We start from the raw sequence: 12,437 nt of genomic DNA, 5'->3' as shown, positions 1-12,437 counted from the left end.
GGTAATGTGTCTGATTTATTTTTTTAATTTTACAACGTTGGCTGTTTGTTGTGATATTTTCGGACAACTTTGCTCGTCTCACGCTTTTAGCATGCAGTATCTCTAGACTATTTTGGCATTGGTTGCTTGTGTTTGATATACTTTTGCTTCGGTATTCCTGTCTTCCGCCTGCATAAGGTAACCAACGTCAGTGGAGTGAAAGTAGTACATACAATCTCGCTGAAGAACATGCTTCAAAGGAGTCCGTCGTTTCCCCAGCTCCTGCTTTAATTAAAGTGCAGCCGTAAGACTGCTGGAGCACTGTTGAAAGGGTCCAAGGGTTATATGATAATGATTGATTATGTGTGTGTGTGTGCAGCTGTTACTGTTAACGCATAGTTTATTTTTACTAAACATGCAGGTATTGAATATATATATATATATATATATATATATATATATATATATATATATATATATATATATATATATGAAAAAAAATTGGTGAAATATGTCAAAGATTGGTGTTATTGGCAAAATGGATGTTTAAGGCTCATTCGAGAACATATGCGGTTTGGCGTTGAGCGAACCATGCCATTTTGCCGTAGTAGTAACAGTAATAAAGATTAAGGAAGGAGGGTAATGGTGGAAGAGGGGTTGGAATAGCATAGAGGGAAAGGAATTAATATATATAAGGAATGGTATATGGATGGCTGGCGGTGTTGGCCGTCGCCCGTTCATTTGAGTGTTAGTGGCGGGCAGTAGTGCTGGGCGCTCTTCTTTATACGATCCAGTATTGTGCGGACTGACCTGTGATGAGCTCTTGTTATCCATCGTACGTTTTGTCTTCCATTGTCACCGTTGCATATTGTAAGAACTGTTGTCCGTTGCGCAGTCTGCCGTTATTGTGCATTCTGTGGAACTTTTTGCCCTGTTCACCACTGTGCGATCTCACTTTTCTAGTTTTTTTTTTTATCAATTAATTCTCGTTTTCCGTCACTGGCTGCATTTTGGCAGCAATTTTAAGTTACCCTTACTCCTAAGATCATTCAACAAACAAATAAAGATCCAGACATATCCACCCCGTCAGAAATTCCTTTGTGTCCACACACAGTATCGCTGAGTCAGGCTTTTGAGAGCCGTATGATTTTTTTTTTTTTTTTTAAGCTCGCCTGCTGAGCTGTCGTCATCATTGCTTCCGTCGCCTTGTAGTATTTTAGTCTCAGACACCGCTGGGTTAGGTGAACCGAAGCTCTGCAAAATTGACCTTTATCGCTTATCCTTATTTGAAACCGATCCAACATTTGAAATGGCCGCTACAGGCCAAATGGTGTCTGAATGATTGAAATCTCAAGTTATCCTCTCGGAAACCACGTCGTAGATTGAGCCAGGACTTAAGAAGATTGAATATTTTTTCCCCCCCTTCAAGCTGCTTGATTTCTTACCGCCTCCATGCATGCTGAAGGCTTGGAGGATAGATAGCTGTAAGGGCTTTTGATTGAGCCTCCCAGTGGTGAAAGTTGTTGGTAGCTGCGATAGGTAAGCGCTCATCCCATGAGCGCTGTGCGATGATGGCCTTGACCTTTGACCAGACCCTGAAGGGTTAGGTTAAAGGTCAGGCCTTCATTCCTCGGGGGGGGGGGGGGGGGGTGTACAATGTAACCCCATGGTGTCCACGGGGTTAAATGACACTCTTATTATTATGTAAAATCTTTTTGTTCCGTCCTTCATATATTTTTTTATAGAATTTTCGTACATACTAATTGTAATTAATTGAAGTAATTGGCGCATAAACTAATGCAAACAGTTTCATATGTTGGCATGTATCAGTTAGCGTGGCTTACATGTAGCGTAAATGAGATGACATCTCTTTGCACATGCCCTTGCTGCCTCAGCTAACATGTAAAAGATGATGTGAAAACGATTGTTGATTATTTATTGTGATCAGATATGTGTTATTTTCCTTATAGTTGGAAATTAGTTAAAACAATCTTCAGGACCAGTTAAAACAATATTTTGGACCAGTGTGAATAAAGGAAAAAGAAATTTTAGTAAATGACACACACACACGTGTGTATATATATATATATATATATATATATATATATATATATATATATAGCACATTTAATAATGTTTGGACAATTGTCTCGTGAGTGTTTGATCGAGTGCTAACGTAGTTCAAAGAATTGTGTGACTGTTGGAGAGCAGATCGTTTTTAATGTTTGGCACATGAATTGGAAGATTGACCAACGTATATACTCGGATGAAACGAGACAAGGAGACCAAATTGGTAAAGTGATAAAAAATTTGTTTCCCGAACATCATCCTAATGCGCAAACTATGACATAGCGTATACGACGTCGCAGTGGATTATCAGCATGTGAACGTCCTTAAACATAAACAGTTTTTTGCTTTGCGAGATAAATGGTTTCTTTGTCTGTTCCACACTCGCATTACGCAAAGGACAAACCAAAAATTTTTTAGCTATCTACAATATATTTGGTTTTTATTCCTGCTTACCAGGTTCAGCCGCGTGAGGGTCCACTCGTCAGATTATCTGCATACACTTCCATCTTACCGCAGATTTTTCCCTTATGTAAACATCCTCCAAATTGATTTGATAACCCCCTATGTACCAAAATTGCTTGTTTATACAAATGTTACTGCGAAGTTGTCTTGTGTATACACCTTTACCAATGTGCCATTTTGTGATTTCCACATGATTTGTTGGGACAACAGCCTTGTTTGGAAGCTAACAATTTGATCTTTACTTCAACAGCCTTTGTTGCCCAAGGTTATCCCAAGTATTGCCTCTATTTGGCGCCATTTACTCTTGTACAACCCATTCCAAAATAATTGTATAACACCATTGGGGTTATCTGAAACAACCTTGTTGGTGATAAACCTTCATTATCTTTTGAGAACCAATTCAAGTTATCCTCTCTTATACACGTTAAATGCTACATCGTAAATTTTCACTGTCGTCAACAACATTGGCTCCAGCCCTTGTTGTATAAATCCTTGCACAGAGTCATTTTTGTCTGTAATATTTTTTATTTTATCCTGCAATATGCTAAAGCATAGTCACATTTGTTGCGAAATGAAAAAGATCACTTCCAGACACTTCACACTCTCTTCCCAAAACAAACATTAACCTGATCAAGATTCCTCGTTACACCTACAGACTACGCCGCCATCTGGAGGGCTCTGTACATTGGCCATTCAACCCACTCAGCACATGCCACCCCATATAAGACCATGAATACTCAAAACAAATAATACCTCTGTAATGGCACTCAAATTTTACTCCTTGGTGCTTTGTTTAATATGGACTACTAATGCCAGCAGATTGCCATCCTGGGTGGGACTCACATGTAGTACTGTACATACATGTAATATTACTCAAGCTGTGTAAGTACATCACGTTTTTATGTAACCATGCGTAATACGATCCAGCTGTATGTTGCGGCTTGATACTTTCCGTGACAGCTTTTATACGTCTCTTTGATTACCAAATCATTTTCCCTAACCCTCTCACTTTGTACACCACCTCGACCAAAACACCCTATATCTGCCACTCTGTCATCAGACACATTCAACAAACCTTCAAAATACTCATTCCATCTCCTTCTCACATCACCGCTACTTGTTATCACCTCCCCATTTACGCCCTTCACTGAAGTTCCCATTTGCTCCCTTGTCTTACGCACCCTATTTACCTCCTTCCAGAACATCTTTTTATTCTCCCTAAAATTTACTGATAGTCTCTCACCCCAACTCTCATTTGCCCTTTTTTTCACCTCTTGCACCTTTCTCTTGACCTCCTGTCTCTTTCTTTTATACTTCTCCCACTCAATTGCATTTTTTCCCTGCAAAAATCGTCCAAATGCCTCTCTCTTCTCTTTCACTAATACTCTTACTTCTTCATCCCACCACTCACTACCCTTTCTAAACAGCCCACCTCCCACTCTTCTCATGCCACAAGCATCTTTTGCGCAATCCATCACTGATTCCCTAAATACATCCCATTCCTCCCCGACTCCCCTTACTTCCATTGTTCTCACCTTTTTCCATTCTGTACACAGTCTCTCCTGGTACTTCCCCACACAGGTCTCCTTCCCAAGCTCACTTACTCTCACCACCTTCTTCACCCCAACATTCACTCCTCTTTTCTGAAAACCCATACTAATCTTCACCTTAGCCTCCACAAGATAATGATCAGACATCCCTCCAGTTGCACCTCTCAGCACATTAACATCCAAAAGTCTCTCTTTCGCACGCCTGTCAATTAACACGTAATCCAATAACGCTCTCTGGCCATCTCTCCTACTTACATAAGTATACTTATGTATATCTCGCTTTTTAAACCAGGTATTCCCAATCATCAGTCCTTTTTCAGCACATAAATCTACAAGCTCTTCACCATTTCCATTTACAACACTGAACACCCCATGCATACCAATTATTCCCTCAACTGCCACATTACTCACCTTTGCATTCAAATCACCCATCACTATAACCCGGTCTCGTGCATCAAAACCGCTAACACACTCATTTAGCTGCTCCCAAAACACTTGCCTCTCATGATCTTTCTTCTCATGCCCAGGTGCATATGCACCAATAATCACCCACCTCTCCCCATCAACTTTCAGTTTTACCCATATTAATCGAGAATTTACTTTCTTACATTCTATCACATACTCCCACAACTCCTGTTTCAGGAGTATTGCTACTCCTTCCCTTGCTCTTGTCCTCTCACTAACCCCTGACTTCACTCCCCAGACATTTCCAAACCACTCTTCCCCTTTACCCTTGAGCTTCGTTTCACTCAGAGCCAAAACATCCAGGTTCCTTTCCTCAAACATACTACCTATCTCTCCTTTTTTCACATCTTGGTTACATCCACACACATTTAGGCACCCCACTCTGAGCCTTCGAGGAGGATGATCACTCCCCGCGTGACTCCTTCTTCTGTTTCCCATTTTAGAAAGTTAATACAAGGAGGGGAGGATTTCCGGCCCCCCGCTCCCGTCCCCTCTAGTCGCTTTCTACGACACGCGAGGAATACGTGGGAAGTATTCTTTCACCCCTATCCCCAGGGATAATATACATATATATATACATATACACACACACACACACACACACACATATGCACATACACCCACACACACACACATACATATATATACATATGAAAAATGTAAGAACAATTTAGAAACAAACTTTATATATATATATATATATATCCCTGGGGATAGGGGATTAAGAATACTTCCCACGTATTCCCTGCGTGTCGTAGAAGGCGACTAAAAGGGGAAGGAGCGGGGGGCTGGAAATCCTCCCCTCTCGTTTTTTTTTTTTTTTAATTTTCCAAAAGAAGGAACAGAGGGGGCCAGGTGAGGATATTCCAAAAAAGGCCCAGTCCTCTGTTCTTAACGCTACCTCGCTAATGCGGAAAATGGCGAATAGTTTAAAAGAAAAAAATATATATATATATATATATATATATATATATATATATATATATATATATATATATATATATATATATATGACACGACACGCGTGTCATGTATTCGTCTGTTTCCTTGCACTACCTCGCAGGCGCGGGAGACAGCGACAAAGCAAAATATAATAATATAATATAATATATATACATATATTATATTATGAAGAATGTGTGGAAGTCGAGAACATTGTCTCGGAAAGCAAAAATGGGTATGTTTGAAGGAATAGTGGTTCCAACAATGTTGTATGGTTGCGAGGCGTGGGCTATGGATAGAGTTGTGCGCAGGAGGATGGATGTGCTGGAAATGAGATGTTTGAGGACAATGTGTGGTGTGAGGTGGTTTGATCGAGTAAGTAACGTAAGGGTAAGAGAGATGTGTGGAAATAAAAAGAGCGTGGTTGAGAGAGCAGAAGAGGGTGTTTTGAAATGGTTTGGGCACATGGAGAGAATGAGTGAGGAAAGATTGACCAAGAGGATATATGTGTCGGAGGTGGAGGGAACGAGGAGAAGAGGGAGACCAAATTGGAGGTGGAAAGATGGAGTGAAAAAGATTTTGTGTGATCGGGGCCTGAACATGCAGGAGGGTGAAAGGAGGGCAAGGAATAGAGTGAATTGGAGCGATGTGGTATACAGGGGTTGACGTGCTGTCAGTGGATTGAATCAGGGCATGTGAAGCGTCTGGGGTAAACCATGGAAAGCTGTGTAGGTATGTATATTTGCGTGTGTGGACGTATGTATGTACATGTGTATGGGGGGGGGGTTGGGCCATTTCTTTCGTCTGTTTCCTTGCGCTACCTCGCAAACGCGGGAGACAGCGACAAAGTATAAAAAAAAAAAAAAAAAAAAAATATATATATATATATATATATATATATATATATATATATATATGTGTGTGTGTGTGTGTGTGTGTGTGTGTGTGTGTGTTCCTGCTGTTACTGAGGGTTTGCAAGGCGGCGTGTAGGGTCCAGGTGCTGGAGTCGTCTTATCTGCATACACTGTGGACCGGAAATCTTGAACCGGAAGGGTCAGATCTCTTGCCGGAAGTGCGGGTGTATAGCTTTTGTTTTTGATAACAGTCGGTGTTGGGGCGAGAAATTGTGTTTGTTGGTGATAACAGCCAGTATTAGAGCAGGAAATTGTCTTTGTTGGTGATAACAAATGTTTGAGCGAGTTGTCTTTGTTGGTGATAACAGCCCGTGTTGGAGCCAGATGTTGTCTTTGTTGGTGATAAATGCCAGATGATTTTGTTGGTGATAACAGCCATTGTTGGAGCTAAATGTTATCTATGTTAGTGTGAACAGCCTGTGTTGTTGCCTAAGGTTATCCCAGCAGGTGATAACATCTAATGTTGGCGCCATGTTACTTTTGTTGGTGATAACATCCAATGTTGGCGCCAAGAGTTATCTGTTGATGACAACATCCAGTGGTGGTGTTGTGTTATCTTTGTTGGTGATAACAACAGTTGTTGGTGATAAGAGCCATTGTTGGCGCTGGAGGTTATCTTTGTTGGTGATGAGAGCCATTGTTGGCGGTAGAGGTTATCTTTGGCTGGTGATAACAGTTAATATTGCTGCTAGAGATTTTCCTTGTCGGTGCAAACAACCAGTGTTGGTGCCGGAAGTTGTCCTTGTTGGTGATAACATCCAGTGTTGTTGCAAGAGGTTATTTTTGTTGTCTGTAATAGTTTTTTTTTTTTTTATCTCTGCAATAGTGGGCTAAGCTAGTCAGCTGTTGTGGTGGAGACGAAATGAGAGAACACCGCATACATCCAGCTGGGGTCCAAGACAAGACTTCAGCACCTTGCTTGCTTCTATCAGAAACATTGGAGGATGCACAGTAGAGAAGTTCAAGATTGCACTGGACAGGTTACACCTACAGAGTCTACCAGACCAGCCATGGCTGTTGAGGGCTGCTGCCTCCAACAGCTTGGTCGACCATCGAACCCAACTCAGCAGCCTGGGCCAAGCCCCGGGCTGTGAGGGGTGAAGACCCATGAAGACTAAAAACAAAAATAATCCAGCTGTATGCACCAGAAGTAGTTTACTGCTGTGGTGATGTGTTCGGGTTGTAAGGTTATGGTATCTGGTGTTGTAGTAAGTGTCTTCAGCGGTTGTAGTATTGTACTTACCTTTTGGGGTGGTGGTGTACTCAGCTGTTTTAGTACTGTACTCAGCTGTTGTAATATTGTACTCAGATGCTGTGTTAGTTTACTCAGCTGTTGTGTTAGTGTACTCAGATGTTGTAGTAGCGGACTCAGCTGTTATTGTTGTGCGCTGAACTGTTTTCGTGAGTTCATCTGTTGGGGTAGTGTACTAGCTGTTGGAAGTGTACTCAGCTGTTCTAGTAGTATGCTCAGTTGTGGTATACACAGCTGTTGGGGTAGTGTACTCAGCTGTTGTAGTCTCGTACTCAGCTTTTATAGTAGTGTACTCTGCTGCTGTTGTGTACTTACTTGTTGGGGGTAGTGTACTCATCGCTACTGACGGACCGACGATCGCTCAAGCCATCGCTACTGACGGGCCGACGATCGCTCAAGCCGTCGCTACTAACGGACCGACGATCGCACAGGCCATCGCTACTGACGGGCCGACGATCGCTCAAGCCATCGCTACTGACGGACCGACGATCGCTCAAGCCATCGCTACTGACGGACCGACGATCGCTCAAGCCATCGCTACTGACGGACCGACGATCGCTCAAACCATCGCTACTGACGGACCGACGATCGCTCAAGCCATCGCTACTGACGGACCGACGATCGCACAGGCCATCGCTACTGACGGACCGACGATCGCACAGGCCATCGCTACTGACGGACCGACGATCGCACAGGCCATCGCTACTGACGGACCGACGATCGCACAGGCCATCGCTACTGACGGACCGACGATCGCACAGGCCATCGCTACTGACGGACCGACGCTCGCACAGGCCATCGCTACTGACGGACCGACGATCGCTCAGCAAAGATGTCTAGTGCAGATCTTGCGGTGGTTGGCGACATCGCTTGCTGGCTTCTTCCCCCCACTTCTCCCTCCCTCCTTCCCCCACTTCCTCCCCCCCCTCCCGCCTTCCCCAACCTCCCCCTCCCTCCTTCCCCCGCCTCCTCCTTCCCCCCTTCCCATCTCGTGAGTCCGTCCGTTGGATCGACGACTTTCACTGGGCAGGAAGGAAACCAGCGCGAGTCGGCCAGCCAGCCAGCCTCTCCCCTCCCCACCCAACCTGTCTGCCTGCCAGCGCTTCTGTGGCTCCTCCAGCCAGTCTGTCACTCTCACTCACTCTAGTTTGGTTGTGAGCGATTGTCCTCTCTCTCTCTCTCTCTCTCTCTCTCTCTCTCTCTCTCTCTCTCTCTCTCTCTCTCTCTCTCTCGTCTTTCTGCAGGTGTGACGGTTGGCCAGCGTCACGCCCGCCGTCGTCACACACACACACACACACGCACGCACGCACGCACGCACGCACGCACGCACGCACGCACGCACGCACGCACGCACGCACGCACGCACGCACGCACACACACACACACACACACACACACACACACACACACACACACACACACAGACATAACACGGGCACTTGTGGTGTGCTACATGTGGTGATGGGGAGACAGACCTCACTGTTACTCCCACCAACACCAACAGCTTTTCCCCTGATGGTGGGGGAGGTTACTAGCCCTCACTTGTGGTCCTCACCACCACCAACACCAACAACAACAACAACACTGCTTCTACCATCAACAGCAGCAGACAACACCACTACCGCCACCAGCAAGAGAAGACACTGCCACCAACATGTGACTGTCACAACCACCACCAACATCAAACTACACCACCACCACTGTCACCACCACCAACATCAGACAACACCACTCTCACCACCACCACTACCAACAACAACAGCAACAGAACAGCCGTCATGGACACCACCACCCAGCCTTGCCACCCCCACCACAATCCCCTCTCCCCCACTCATACTGGATAGCTGAGGGTGGGGGAAGGGTGGTGGAGTAGGAGGGTGGCAGGGGGGTAGTAGGGGGAGGGAGGTGTGGTGGGGGAAGTTGAAGACTCTCTCTTTCAGTGTGTGTTCGTCGGGCAGTAGTGGTTCTTGGCTGATGGTGTTCGCGCGCGCGTGTCTGTGTGTGTGTGTGCCAGTGAGTCCCTCCTCCACCCCATCTTTCCATTCCCCCACACGTGCGTGCACGAGGAGGACTCTAGGAGCTCCCTGCCTACCACGTGCAGCCCGTGGTAGTGGTGTTGATGTCAATCTGGAGAGGTACCCCAAGGTGGAGGGTTGGAACCCCTCTCTAAACCATCCTCACACAAACCTCACTACCCCTCCTCGCCACCCCACTGTGCAGTTCACCCCACCACACCTCACATGTTCGGAGGGGTGAGTGTTGTTGGTGCCTCATTGCTCGGCTGATAGGCACAAGACCCTTTGAGGGTGGGGTCAAGGTTTTTGAGCTGGACACTGAGCATCGTCCTGCCGCTCAGCCTGACTACAGAGGTGCACAGTGCATGAGTTACCTCCCGTGGGGAGGCGCCAGTGTGAATACCATTCATCGTGTGCGGACGATTTGGCTGGTCTTGCCTTACAGGAATATGTGACTGGTGATGTGAACACTTTCCAAGTACCACAATCCTTGTGCACGGCTGCTACCACCCTCGAGTACGATGACCAGACAGTCGTAATGTATGTTCAAGGGTCGTGTCATTGTGGTCGAGGGTCGTGCCTTCGTGCCCGAGGGTCGTGCAGCTGTGCTCAAGGGTCGTCCCGTCATGCTTAAGGACTCTTGCCTCTCGTGTGAAAGGAGCTAATTCACAAGAGCAACATTGGTGTTTGAGAAGTATAAAGTTTACCACCTTAGAGACTGCACATTTTCTCTTACTTATGTTTACGTCGAGGGATGACGCACCCTGGGGTTTATTTACATTATTTACGTCCATGAGGCGTGGGTTGAGGGAGGGAGGGAAGAGGAGAGAGTGCAACAGGTGTCTCTGTGTGTGATCTTTAGGCTCGACAAACAAGCTCCTTGTGGTGACACTGCCTTGTGTGTGTGTGTGTGTGTGTGTGTGTGTGTGTGTGTGTGCTCTATTCGAAAAGCTTTTATTTGTTTATGTAAACATACTCGAGACGTCTCGGGCGATGGTGTTGGAGATGGTCACATGACAATATTATTTGGGGACGTGTTATATAGAGCGCCAGTACAGTGGGTACAATACTTGGACATGTAAGGGTGACAGGTGTGGGGTGGGGACATGGACCCAGAGTGTCCTCGTCCCCTCATTGAAAAAAAAAGGGTTGGGTCACAATATAGTTTGTTATTGTTTTTGTCATAGGGAGAGGGGGGTGGGGGGGATTGTACACGTAAGCCACTTTCTTAACCCTTTGGGCTCAACGGTACGATCCATGAGCACGACCCTGGCGGCGACCCCCGCGATAACGGTGGCCAAGCCTTTGACCAGACCTCATAAAAGGTCAGGCCATGACCTTCCTACCCGTGGGTCAAGCCGTCGTGCTGAAAGGGTGATTTAATGTGCTGGTAGAGAAGCCTCATCGTTCATAACAGTATTGCATGGTCCCCATCTAAGATTGTGGAATGAAATAACAGTTTACTAAGGAAAAATTCTCCAAGTGTGGGAGTCGGTATCTTGCGCCCAGTGATCTTCACATGCGAACGTGGGGTGGGGGGGGGGGAGGGAGGGGGAAGATAAGAAAACGTTGTATTTTGAATTGGTCGAGGAGAGAGTAAGGCGGTTCGTATGTACGACGAGATTTTGCAAAAAAAAAAAAAAAATGGGGGGGAAGAGGGGGCGCAAGGCTTAACGCGTAGCGGCCACCGCTGAGAGAGAGAGAGAGAGAGAGAGAGAGAGAGAGAGAGAGAGAGAGAGAGAGAGAGAGAGAGAGACTTGCACGTGAGGGTGATAATTGTTAAAGCGTGCCCTTGATTGTAGCAAGACATGGTTAGGTGCTTAGCAAGTGCAAGAGTCATCACCACGCCTAGCGAGCCTTTTTTTTATTTATTTCCACTCGCATAACAGCCGGAACTTGTGATGCCTCGGTGATTAGATGTTGAGGAAGACAAGCTATAACGTAACCACTTCATTTATCCATATCACAAACCTAGTTTTGCAAGTTTATGGGTCATTGTGTCTTGAACTGCATGACATGTATTACCTGTATAACAGCCTGTTAGGTTTAAGTAGCCATTTTACGTAACTATAGTACCCCACGCTGATCGAAGCAGGTACTTGAGTATAAAGTTTCCTGTGTAGGAAGCAGAGACCAGCAGGTCCGAAGTGTTTCAGAAACTGGCTCAGATTGGTACGAGAGAAAAAAAGAAAACGGGTTTTGAGTATAGCACTATGCTCCAACCCACTGCCTAACGGGAAGAACGAAATGATTTGTATTATTATTGTTTATAATCTTGTTTATGTTATTATTTATGTTATTATAGTTTTTTTTCCACACATATGCGCCATTTCCCGCATCAGAGGTAGCGCCAAGAACAGGACTGAGCCTTAGAGGGAAAATCTTCATTTGGCCCCCCCTTCTTTGTACCCTCTTTTGGAAAATTATGATTATTATTATTATTATTATTATTATTATTATTATTATTATTATTATTATTGTTGTTGTTGTTGTTGTTATTATTGTTATTGTTCCACAAAACAGCCTTCTGAATATGTATGAGAAATACAAAATCTTTAAATGTTTAGGTTATGTATTACGTGAACGTTTAGCTCTGTATTTGTACAGCGTTGGAGTTTCATAATACATAGTTGCAGCACCGAGTACAAACGTTTTACATAGCGGCCAGGTTACGGAATCTACTGTATGTGGAGAAATCGTCGAGTAACGCAGTAAAGGTTTTTGGTCCTAGGATGATGATGGCTGACTTATGCCATGGTGTTAAGGTAGTTGAATGATAAGTTTGTGC

The 12,437-nt window shown here is 45.0% G+C and overlaps 1 protein-coding gene across 5 annotated transcripts in view; it reads left to right on the top strand.

The window, feature by feature from the left end:
• SppL (signal peptide peptidase-like protein) overlaps positions 1-12,437 on the top strand; it is a 129,858-nt gene that overhangs the window by 17,848 nt on the left and 99,573 nt on the right. Inside the window, exon 1 of one of the 5 annotated variants that reach the window (XM_071692324.1) lies at positions 9,551-9,647. The exons of the other annotated variants lie outside the window; for them this stretch is intronic. The gene's annotated coding sequence lies outside the window, so the exon portion shown is untranslated. Of the gene's footprint in view, positions 1-9,550; positions 9,648-12,437 lie in introns of those variants that run through there. 5 annotated transcript variants of the gene reach the window in all.

This window comes from Panulirus ornatus, chromosome 4 (assembly GCF_036320965.1).
Source record: "Panulirus ornatus isolate Po-2019 chromosome 4, ASM3632096v1, whole genome shotgun sequence".
Taxonomy (NCBI): domain Eukaryota; kingdom Metazoa; phylum Arthropoda; class Malacostraca; order Decapoda; family Palinuridae; genus Panulirus; species Panulirus ornatus.
This window is presented reverse-complemented; position numbering and strand designations above follow the sequence as displayed.